This window comes from Balaenoptera borealis (genome assembly GCF_965194805.1).
Source record: "Balaenoptera borealis genome assembly, chromosome: 21".
Classification (NCBI taxonomy): domain Eukaryota; kingdom Metazoa; phylum Chordata; class Mammalia; order Artiodactyla; family Balaenopteridae; genus Balaenoptera; species Balaenoptera borealis.
Genome location: NC_138880.1, coordinates 32,392,547 through 32,405,111, shown reverse-complemented (window position 1 = coordinate 32,405,111; position 12,565 = coordinate 32,392,547). Strand labels below are relative to the sequence as shown.

The window sequence follows — 12,565 nt, the reverse complement described above, 5'->3', positions numbered from 1 at the left end:
GAAGGGGGGCTCTGCTGAGGACGAGCCAGGATCTAGAGAAAACGTACTTCCTGCTGCTGCTTCTCTCTCTGTCCCTCCGGCCTCCGCGCCCATCCAGGAGGCGGCATCCCCCAGCCGACCACCACACCACCCAGCTAGGACACTGACCTTCCCACTTCCGTCCTGCCCACCCACCCTCTCCCAACCTCCCCACTACCCTCTTTCTGACTTCACCTCCTGCTGTTTCCACCAAGTCCACAATGACTCACGAGAACTCTTCCTTTCCACTTCCTCAGAAGGTCGACATCCCCCAGCTGGGTTTTCAAGAGGCTCTCTGTCTGGAATTCCCCTCCTCTTGTCACTTATATGATTAAACCTTTCTCATCTTTCAGATCTCAGCCTAGCTGACATCTCCTCGGAAGGTGACTTCCTCAGAAGAACAGAACCTGTAAAAATCATAAATTTGGTTTGGTTACTTCTACATTGTTTCTCTCCAATACCAGTCTATCATCTCCTCAAGGGTAAGAACCATTTTCCCTCGTATGTACCAGAGACTAGCATAGGGCCTGGTACATAATACACCCTAAAGGCAATTTTGCTGAACAAATGAATGGATGGTGTTAGATATACATTTAATTTTTTTTGTCAAATAAAATCTTTGTTAGAAAGATTAATTCCACAGGCAAGAAACAGAAATTAATTGGAAAAAATTTAAATATTAAATGAAACTGTTCAATTCTATATTATATTAGTCAGGGTTCTCCAGAAAAACAGACTCAATAAAATATACATGTACATAAATAAAATATACATATACATATATACATAATTGACTCATGCAGTTATGCAGGCTGACAAGTCCCAAGATCTTCAAGGTGAGTCAGCAAGCTGGACCCAGGAGAAATGATGGTTTAGTTCAAGTCCAAAGGCCATGACCCAGGAGAGCCAATGGTATAGTTCTAGTCTGAAGGCCCATGGTCTCAAGACCTCAAGACCCAGGAAAAGCCAATGTTTCAGTTTGAGTCCAAAGGCAAGAAAAAACCCAATGCCCCAGTTTGAAAGCAGTCAGGCAGGAGGAATTCCCTCTTAAGAGTCCTTTCTGTTCTATTCAGGTCTTCAACTGATTGAGGAGGTCCACCCACCTTAGGGAGAGCAATCTGCTTTACTTTGTCTACTGAATCAAATTTTGATCTCACCCAGAAACACTCACAGACACACCCAGAATAATGTTTGACCAAATGTCTGAGCACCTCATGGCCCATTCAACTTGACACATAAAATTAACCACCACAATCTCCCCGTAACATCACAATTGTGTTTCCTCTGCATATTGTTGACCTTCAAGGTATCCAGGTGAGCTCAAGTTCATGGTGCAGGGGGGGCTCCAGAATACACTATGTGTGATTCCCAGATAGAGGACCCAGTGACTCCTGTCTGCTGCTAGACCAGTTGTCTTTCTCAAGCTGGGATTCTACGCTACAGGTGAATGCAAGAGATCGTAACTAGAGTCAAAGCAAGAACCCAGAGCTGCAAAGTTATCGTCACCATCAAGTGACAGAGGAGGAGAAATGGAATTTATAATGCTTATTTATAACAATAAATATTTGTCATTATTATTGAATAAGTGTCATTTACTAATGCTTGCCAAATACTGTCCTAAGCACTTTACATACAATACCTCATTTAATCATCGTAACAGCCCGAGTTATTACTATCACTCCTCTTACACAGGAGAGCAAACCGTAGCACAGAGAGGTTAAGTACCTCGTCTAAGGACAGAGATGATGAGGCAGGTGAAGGATCCATACCCAGGCATTTCTGCTCTAGAATCTGCACTCTTAGCTAGTGCACTTGACCGCCCCTCAGAGACATAATTGTGCACCAGCTGTTTATACACGTTACCTCTTTAGTCCTAAATCAACTCTGCAGGTTAAAATTATTGCGTGAGGAAAATGAGAAAACAAAGACTAATGACAGTGAAGGAACTGAGGCTGCAATACAAGTTAGTGGAAGAAACTATTTTTCAAACTATATCTGTTTGACCCCTAAACCAAGTCTCTTTCCAAAATTCCTCAGCTACCTCCTCTCTGTGGATTGAATCCAAGTGGGCTCATTCATCTCCAAAGCGAAGTTTCCAATCACACATGAAACAATCTCATATTGATAGCATAATCAGGATCATGGAATTTTAGTCAGGTCATATTTTTTTCTATTCAAATTGTATATATGCAGTGAAACTGAGTTAAGTATCACTTTTATGCAGAAATCGTTTTACATTTCTGACTTCCCTTTGCTTTGATTATTTTTGATGGTAAAAATTCATCAGTTGGAATGAGTAACGCCAGCCCCTTATTTATAGTTCAGGAAACTTACATGGTGATTTGATGAGTATAAGATACGTCTAACCCCATTATATAGGATACTGAACAGTGAAAGAAAAGCACCTGGCCACAGATTGCTGAGATTCCAGCTTTAACTAGGTAAAGACCGAGGAGTGACCTAGGCAGCTTGACAAGGTTTGTCATCAGGTAAAATCCATTCCACTGTTCTCTGTACTTCCAAAAATTTACTTTTGTGAATGGACCGGGAATAACCTCGTGAGTCTGGATAAGCAACCGGGAACTCTGAGTCCACCCACGCATGTCTTTAAGGGCACTTGAACACGAATAACATACCCTCTGGTGCACATTGCCTCAAGTACTATGAGATCACGGACTCGATCCACTTGGAATAGCAAAATGAAGCAAATGCCAATATTCCTTTCAGCCAAGTCCCATGCTTTGAGCAGGACACTTACAAACAGTGTCCCTACCCCCCTGCTCACCATTTTCATTGTGTACAGTGCCTCCTAGAATTAACTCATATTCTGTAGGTTGCTTTAATAATAAATTCTAAATACCTCAACCCGCTGTTCCAATGTTCATGGGTATACATTCACTTCATTGTTTTAAAATAGTTACTTGAGAACGATTGTTTACTTTAAAAATATTTCTTCCAGATAACTGTAGATAATTATGATGATGGGCTTCTGTTTAGACACTGTCTGTGAAAATAATATCCAATACATTAAAAATAACATTACAAATAGTCCACATTAGCTAAATGAGCAGCTGTGAAGTGTGTTCCTCAGCAGATATTTCTTAATAGCCTAGATTCCCATCTGCCCAGCATGGTCGCCCAGAAGCTGCCCGGACGCCTAGATGTAATACAAGAAAAAAGCACCTTTTTGCCTAAGTATATTTCCTCTGTTTTAAATATACACAAACAGTCTACTAGGACAAACTGACGTTATCCTCAATCTTTCGCTTTCATGAGCAGAGTAAGGCCTGAGGCAGCTATGACAAGGGGAAACAATTCTGATTTCCTAAAGGCGAGTTTTCACTTAAAAACCTCAGACAAGTTGAGGTTTGGTTGACAAATGTCTGAGGCTCCATCCCTGGAGAAGCTCCAACCCTCCACCCGCTGATGACACACAGACTAAAACCTTGTACAACCAATTCAGAAATAACTAGCCCACATCCTAGTATGAGCTATAGAGTCTGACACTGACATAATAAAGATGTGCGTTGGAAATACCCTTGAGGGACAGGTCTTGACTGCTGGCACAGTCCACAGTCCATTAGCGGCCAAAAGAAAAGGTCAAGCAGTATTATTTAATTCCGCAACTGACTGTTGTGTTCACTTGGGGTGCTAATATGAGCTCAAAGAAAATAATTCATTCTAGGATGAGTCCCAACAATCTTCCAATCTCTCATGGTACCGACTGACCACATAGAAGCCATTCTACTAAGATGTGCTTTCATTTTCAGTCCCATCATCTTTTTTAGAGGCTCTATAAAAAGATACAGCACAGCGTGCCAAGGAGTATAGCTCAGTGATTGTAACTCAACAAGGCATTTGCTCCATTTCCCTGTGGAATGTTCTGCAAATCTTTCTCTCCCTTAAGAAACTGATGGAGTTGTACCTGTCAAGAACAACATGCTGCTAGGCTTGGCATTTCCCCAAGTTGTGCTAGGAAGACCTTGAACTTGACTTTGTTATCTTAGCTTGAAATATTTCAACCCTACCATGAAATGGGACAAACCAGCCAAAGGAGTGGGGAGAGGAGCGTATATATATTTTGGAAGAGGAAGCGGCATCTTGTCTTCTGCAATGTATCACTGGCTAAGATTTTTAACTTAAATGTACAAGTTCAAGTTCACACCAGACTTTACTTCTTAAAAGTATGACTTACTGAGGTATGGGAAATGCAGATAGCTTACAGAAATAAAATTGCTTTTTTTTGGCTCTCTCCTGGGTCTTGTAGTTAGATATATCATGTTTCCAAATTCCCCCTTCCCCCGTCATGTGTGTTATTAAACTATGCCCACAACCTTCTCCAGGTCATTAAAAGGAGTATATTATAGAAATAAAAGTCAACTCCCTCATTACATGATAAAGGCATCTTTTCAATGTTTTCTCAATTTAATTCTGTATGCAGGAGTTGTATTTATAAGAAAATGCTTATCTCAAATGACTGATGAAAGAGTTGCTTCCCACTGCATGGAAGAGTTCATGATAGTTCCCTGTTCTTGGAGAGCCACTTAGAGGTTTATTCATTGTGAGCAGCAATCCGAGCTGTGTATACCAAGAGCCAACACACTGTAGCTGACAGGACCTCAGCTGAGAGCATTCTGGAGCTAAGACACAGCAAACCAAAAAGTAACAAGGTGAAATTCTATTAACACTTGGTAGGTCAGACAATATTATAAAACAGTCAGAATGTAGGATTAAAGTAGATAGTTTGGGGAATTTCTGGAGGAAGTTTAGCTCTGAATTAAAATCAAGGAGTATCAGCAATGACTAGGTTTAGAACATCAGGATAACCCCATGAAAAATATTTCAAATCTAAGCGTCACTTCACATTCAAATTTATTTTAACCTTGGATTTTTCAGACAGCAAATAAATTATCTGCATGCTTTGCAGCAAACTGAACTTTGATACTAATTAGAGCTACAGTTGGGTGGTTTTCAATCGCCATCTGTTCCTTTTTCCTGAAATAGCTTTGGATTCCACACAGCACTAACATTGGAGGTTTGTTCTTTTGTCAAGTAATGTATGGACTTTCTGGACATTCTACAGCATGCCTGAACTTTATAATTTGGCCATAAAATATGTAGGTGAGTATAGGTATACACACGTTTTTCTCTTAAAATATATACTTAAAAATTCAAGCTTTTATGTTATCTTACAGTACTGAGGTCTCAGGGAACTACTGTGCTCATTTAAAAAGCATCATTCACATTTTATACCATTTTCACTCCCAAGTTTCTAGCCCTGGACCTTAGCTTGGAAAAAAGTCTGCCATCACTGTTCTGGATAAAGAGTTGCTCAGAAGCAGCTTTCCCATCATGTGCCTTCACATCTCACAGAAAACTGAGAACAACGGAAGGCAGTGGGCTGCTAGTCTCCTCTTCAAAGCAGCCACACCATGGCCACACACAGCGGCCAGACAGAGGAGGGCAGCCCTCGGCTGATGGGCACTGGCTTCCTCAAGCTGCACGGCCACTCAGAGCTCAGCAGAGTCTGGGTGATGCTTTTTCTGAGTCTCATTCTGAGCACCCTCACAAACAAAGGCTGCAGAAGAGGGTAAAGGATTGGGTGCTGCCCTGGGGAGGCGGAGCTTGAGGCTGCCATCAGGACAATGGACGTGACAAGTCATCAAACGCCAACCTCACAAAGATGACAGGGAATAAGGCGACAGTTGAGGAATTTGGGATCAGTGAGGCCAACAGGGAACGGGAAAACGTCTTTGAATTCAGGTAGAGTTGACTTTTAATTCATAAATCAGTACTGCACTATCCCCATCTTTTCATATTCTCACATCATATTTCTCTCTATCCCTTTCTTCCTCTCCACGTAAAATTTCTGTAGGTACCAAATTACTTGAGTTGCCAAAATGAGATCTGATCGCTCCGGATGAACTGGTCATCTCTGGAGCCTACTGAATAACGGAAGTGTGTATTGACCCGATGCTTGTTTAGCATATTCTGAGCCACAGCTTGTGAGCTGTTTTACTCAGTCCTCATTACAGCCGAGTGAGACATGTCCCAGGACCCTACTTTCACAATAACAAAATAAAGGATAAGAAAGATTAAGCAACTGGCCCAAAGACACACAACCATTAATTCCCAAAAGAGTGTGGCACCAAATCTCATTCTTTCTTCTCCTCTTTCCATTGTGGAACATTCAAGAAGGAATTTCTGTTTGCCTTTAGTGGTGTCCAACTAGTCAGACCTTGAATCAACTGAGATCGCAGAATGACTGTGTATACGTTATGTCGTATCTACAAATATGGGAAGTAGTTACAAATAACTAAAACTAGGGAAATATTACATCAAAATATCCATTTCTGGCTTCTCTTGAAAAACTCCTATACCCACTCACAGACTGTAAGTTAAGCCCCTAGTGGAAGTCCACTTAGCTGAGGATAAACTCCATCTAATACCAGGTTGTGAATATAGAATCAAACTATTTAGAAATATGTAGCTGCGCGGAAGGAGAAATTATACTAACTAAACAAATGCTCACAATTTGCCTTGCCCGGTGTCACATTTATCACCATTCCTGGGAGAAAGTGTTCGCTATAAACAGAGGGAGAGCAGATGTGATCATTCCTTCAATGTGAGTCGAACTCTGAAGTGGCTTAGGATCCACTTCATCTTCACTTGACAGATACAAGCTGAAGCGTTAGGTACCGCTAAGCGGACGCTCTTCAGAGGCTCTGTGTAATAGCTTTCATTACTTCTTCTGCCCTGGCAAGCAAATCCACCTGAGTCTCAGAGGTCTTTTCTATCTAAGATCTATGAGCCCAGATCTCTGCTTCTTACTGAGACAAAATGCCCACTGAGCACTCCTGTACTCGGAAGAAGCTCTGAAATGTAATTCCCTCGTTCCCAAAACGTCCAAATGCTAGAAGTATCTGATGATTAAGAAGCTTGTCTCTGTGTCAAAGGAAGGTTCATTTCCCATAAGTAAACTCTTGGTGGGCAGCAGGGTATCATTTATAATCCTATATTTAAACACACAAAATTGAATAGATGCTGTGGGAGTTTCTGTTTAACTAAAAATAAAGATGTTTCCTTTAATCTGATAAGTGTTAGGAGTTTTCTATAAACCCTACCTCTGGTCCCACCCTCCATCCCTTTTCCCTTGTTTATTTCTGTCTTATATTTTTCACATCCTGAACCTCTGTCTTTCCTCAAGAACCCTTCCCATTACACTTCACAAAGTTCATGCTTCCTCCAATAGGACGTTATCCCCTGGGGTCCGTGCATCCTTTTTTGTTTTTTTATTCTGAAAAAGACACTTGAATTGGCTTTTAGTTGGGGGCATGAGCATGAGGGGGAACCCCAGGCAGTTGATTTCCCCCCAGGGGTGGCCATGCATCTTTACTTCTCCTCTTCCATTTGATCATCAGAAGCAGCATGATGTTTTTTATAAGAGCACTGGGTCTGACACAGCAGAGCTGGGATTATTTACTCTTAGTTGGATGAATGTGGATCTATAGCTTCAATATACCCGAGATTCCTGAATCTGTAAAATGGGAACAGCACTTTCCGCAGGTGTTCCTTGTGAAAATCATATGAGATAACACATAAAACCCACTTACCACAGTGCCTGGTAACTGGCACTCAGTAAATTTTCTTTGTATAACCATCAAGGAGATGTTGACTTTGATTTGAGTTGATGAGGAAAAGAATAAAAATTGTGTTTGTTACTTGCCTTACACCAAAATGGTTCTTATCTCCCACGTGTATACAATAATGCTAAAAATACACCTCAAGAAAAAGTATACATTTTGGAACATGATATTTAGCCTTGTGTAAAATGTTTCTGCCTTTTTTCCCCAACCCATAAAGTAAGATTAAAATTGAGGCTTACCTTGAAGACTCTTTAAGAATCCAAGTTAAATAAAATATTCTGTGAATTAACATATTTAATTCAATGGGATTTTTTTCCCAACATCACAACAAAGCCTTTGGTCAAAGAGTCTATATTTGAGAAAATTTCTGAAAAAGAAAAAAGAAGTTAACATTACATGCTCTGATTGAATAATCGAACCAAATGAGAAGGAAAGGACGTGCAAACAACCCTTTGAGGATCGTAATTTCCAGAAGCAGAAAGTAAGGGTGAAGGGGTTAAGTGACTTGCCTGAGGCCATGCAATTAGCAGTCTGTCAGAGCAAGTAGTTGAGGCAGATTTAGAATCCAATTCTGTATGGCCTGTATGTAAGTTAATATTCTTTCTACTATGTCACATTGTTCAGTTATTTCCCATCAGATTTTCAAGGCCCTCTTCTTCAACATCACAAAACTGAAATTTGAAGCCAATGCACAAAATACAATTATTCTTAATTCCCAATACACTGCAAGTATTTTCAGAAATCTTTATTTTATAATATCAATACTCTAGTGCAGTGGTTCCAAACTAAAGACAATTTTGCTCCCTAGGGGATATTTGGCAATGTCTAGAGACACTTTGCTTGTCATGACTAAGGGGAGTGGGGATGTTTCTACTGGCATCTGGTTGGTAGAAATTAATGACATTGCCAAGCAATTTACAAAACACAGGACAGTGCCCTCCAGAAAAGAATCATCCACCATATAATGTCAGTAGAGCTAAGATTGAAAAGCCTTGATTGGGGCTTTTGCTTCATAGCAAGTGAAACAGACTCACCTTCCAACTAAGGACAAACTTTACAAATCAATGGAATGTAAGTTAATATTTTTTAAAACACTGAAAAGAAAGTGAATAATTAGGGGAACAAAATCTGAACAAACACCATATTCCACAGAAGTAAGCTTAGCACACAAAACTGGTTTTGCCCCGAGGGCATTCACTCATCAGAAGAAATGGTTACCAAGCCAAGCTCCAGTTCGGGTGGCTTTTCAGGAAGAGGAGAGCAAATCCCAGGGGCCACTCACCCTGGGAGAATCAGTTTGCATCTTCTTCCAGTGGAATCTGGGAGCCAAGGGTTATACACACCCAGGGTTGCTCTGAACTAGAAATGAGTCAGCCTTTGTGCAGACTTGCAGCCCACATTTGTATCTTCCTAAGCTTTAATTTTTACTTACTACCAGACTGGTGGTGCCCAGAGGTGCACCAGTATCTGGCTCTGCCCGGCTTCCAGCCCATGAGAGGATTCACACTTCCTCACCTTTGGAAATTAGGAATGGCCACATGACCGTTCTGTCACATCTCTTGATGGTACAATTTGGGCTACTGTTGTATCCAAAAATTACAGGCTTAATTCCACTTCATTCCAAAGACTACTGTGGCTGCCTGAAATAATTCCGCTTTTGCATTAATGTGCAAGACACGGTCACCAGGTCACAAAGCAGAGTGACTCTACACTCTCATTCTCAAATTGCCACGATGTTTAATCCTCGGAAGTCACTCTCAGCCTCAAACAAGTCTGTCTTCACGCACACAGATCGTCTTCCTCACTGGCTCTCCAAACAAGCCTGCTGCGTCTGAATCATCAGTGAGTGTGGAGTCCAGATACCAAGTAAATGTGCCACTTAGATATTTACGTTTGTTTTTTATCTTCTTGAACAGCCTATAACTCCATGATGGAGGAACGTACTGCTGGTGCAGGCTCTTTGCCTTATAATTCTTGGCCTGGGGTACAGCACGTAGTAGGCGATAGACATTAGGGGTGGGGTCTGGGGATGAGTGAACAAACTCCAAAAGAAGTCGCCACATAATGTTCCCAGTAGCGATAGTGATTTGCCCTTTAAATAAATATTTATAAGGTGCTCCCTTATGATTGAAAACAAAAATACAATTTTAGGACCTCAAATATGCACATCTGCAGAGATTAATGAAAGCATACTTGTTACATAACCTCAGGAAATTATGGTCCTCTGTTATTCAGTAGAAGGTCTTTGCCACTAAGGACATCGTTTAAATGGTAACGTTTTCTAAGAAGTAGCTTTAACCCAGGCCTGGCTTAGATCGCTATGGAAAAGAGAATTCCAAAAACAGAGCTGCAAACGGTGTCAGCTTTGTGTGACCAGGTTAGTCCAGGGACACAGTTGCTCTGTGTAGTGGGAAGAAACTACAGCACCATCTAGGGCGAGAAAACAAATGTTGTCTCTTGAAATCTTGTATTTGTGATTGTCCATTTCAGAAACATTAGCTTGTTGGTGAATCATTCCTTTTGAAATATAAATTATTTATTAAGAGACTTGTGTATCTGATCTCTTTAATGGGAACTTCCTCTTTCTTATTTAATGGTGATTTATTATGCAATTGAATGCATTAAATGTATTAATTTATGAGGTTTAATTCATCTTGCATCATAGAAGGCCACCATGCTTGAGTAATCAATGCTTCACAGCAAATACTATAGATTTACCTTAGAGTGTATGTAATTAATGCCTAGAAACACAGATATTGCTAAGTATACGAAACGTTTGACCCCCTTTTTCTCTTTTTTTTTTTTTTTTTTGATGATCACAGGTATTTTTTACCCGTGTTTTTTAAATTTGTTTATTTTCAATTATTTTATTTTATTTTTATTGGAGTATAATTGCTTTACAATGGTGTGTTAGTTTCTGCTTTATAACAAAGTGCATCAGCTATACATATACATATATCCCCATATCTCTTCCCTCTTCCCTTCTTCCTTTAACAGACAGGAAAATGCCTCACCATTTGTAGGAAGGAGATCTCTCCTTCAGGGCATATGTGGGAATAAGGGCGGACACACGTCTAGCTTCAGGGAAGGAGAGCTCCTTGCTGGGGGCAGCCTCAAGGGCTACCTGCTTCCAAGTCTGCCAGTGTAGACAGCAGCAGGGCAAGGAGGTATATCGTCATTTTACCTGCTCTCTTATTCCCTCTTTTCCAAAAGGAATATGTATCTGGAACAATGTAAAAATCCAAACCTCACTTGGATTCCTAGGGTCCTTGAACAATGGAGGTTTGGAAAAGGTCATTAGTGTCTATTTTTTACTTAAATTCATCTAAAACATCCTTGTATTCACTTCCTCTGACTACTGTAACATAGGACCACAAACTGGATGGCCTAAAACAATACAAAATGATTTTCCCACTGTTCTGGAGACTCAAAGTCCAAAATCAAGGCATTTTTCTGATGCTTCCAGGGGAGGAGCATCCTTTGTCTCCTCCGAGCATCTGGTGGCCACAGGTGCTCCTGGGTTTGTGGCAGCATCATTCCAGTCTGGACCTTGTCTTCATGTGGAATTCTCTCTTTGTCCTGGTCCAAATTTCATTCTTCATGTAAGAACACCAATCATATAGGATCAAGGACCTACACTACTCCAGTCTATCCTCAACCTAACTGAACTAATTACATCTGCAAAGACTCATTCTCAAATAAATTCAAGGGCTGGGACTTCAGCATATCTTTTGAAGAGGCACAACGCAACCCATAACAACTCCCAACTAGTCACAGGGCAGACTCAGGCTGAACCACCTGGGTTCTTGCTTTTGTTCTTTGAATTAGCTGAACATCAAGGAGTCTCTCTTTGGTGTCTTCGGAGCACCGGCTCATGCCCAGCTGCAACCAGAGAAGGATGTACAGTTCAGCAGGGGCACCGATGCAAACAGGAGAGCACTTATGTCGTCTCTCAACTTGAGTGGGAAATTTTTCTGCAGATAACAGTTGCCCAGAACAGAAACAGGAGAGAAACCCCACAGAGGATGGTGGCTCTAGTTTTGAGAGATCACACACAGACAGAGCCCTACCATGCAAGCAAAACCAGTTTCATCTGAGCCCCAGCCATTCCCAAGTGCAAAGCCACACCTCCATACTCTTCACATTGCCCCACGTCATACAGTTCTACATCATCTGGTGTTTCTTCTGGGATTGCATGGCTAGAAGCTGCCCAAAGGCTCAGCAGTAATAGGGCTGCCTACACATAACGAAGAGGGAAAGACGAGGTGCAGTGATGGTGGAAGTGGTGGGGATAATCTTCCACACAAAGCCAAGCAACTGGCAAAGAGGTTAAAAGGCAAATGCTTTCACCAAGGCTCAGTTCATAGGTGACGTTACGTCATTGAGTCCTCACATTAAGGATGTTTGCTTTAGAGTTATACAGTTTTGAGTCATATAATGGCCTTGGTACACATTGCAACATCAAGAATTATTACCCAGCTATTTGTGGTCATTCCTTTCTCCACAGAAGCAAAGTGGAGGGTGGGTGGAATGGAAGGCATATTGCACTCAATAAATCCGCTTGATTAAAGAGGATATAGGAAACTGGTTTCAGAGACTTCCCGAAGCTGATATAAAAATCCTTTGCTACTTGGGCCAGTCGCTATGCAAGATGTGTGACTGCTTTCTATTAGTGTCCACACCAGTAATTTGCATCCTTTTATGGCTCTTTTTTCAAATGCTCCTTCTGTAGTTCTTTTAAACTTCATTTGCATATCTTTCTCTCTCTTTTTATTTTGAAAATGCTGTTCCTTTTTCTATACTGGAGAATCATTTCAAATCCACCTCTCCTCTATCTATGTTTGGGACAATTTACGTGGAATTTTCCTCCTTGGAGCCATGTACAAAGTACGTTTGTGCTA

General features: G+C 41.0%; 1 long non-coding RNA gene across 1 annotated transcript in view; it reads right to left on the bottom strand.

Moving 5' to 3' along the window:
- Positions 1-11,851, bottom strand: part of LOC309619441 — a 42,732-nt gene extending 30,881 nt beyond the window's left edge. The window contains exons 1-2 of the long non-coding RNA XR_014238963.1: positions 11,735-11,851; positions 214-11,546 (exon numbers count right to left, since the gene is read on the bottom strand). This is a non-coding gene — a long non-coding RNA (uncharacterized lncRNA). The remainder of the gene's footprint in view (positions 1-213; positions 11,547-11,734) is intronic.
- Between the last annotated feature and the right edge of the window lie 714 nt (positions 11,852-12,565).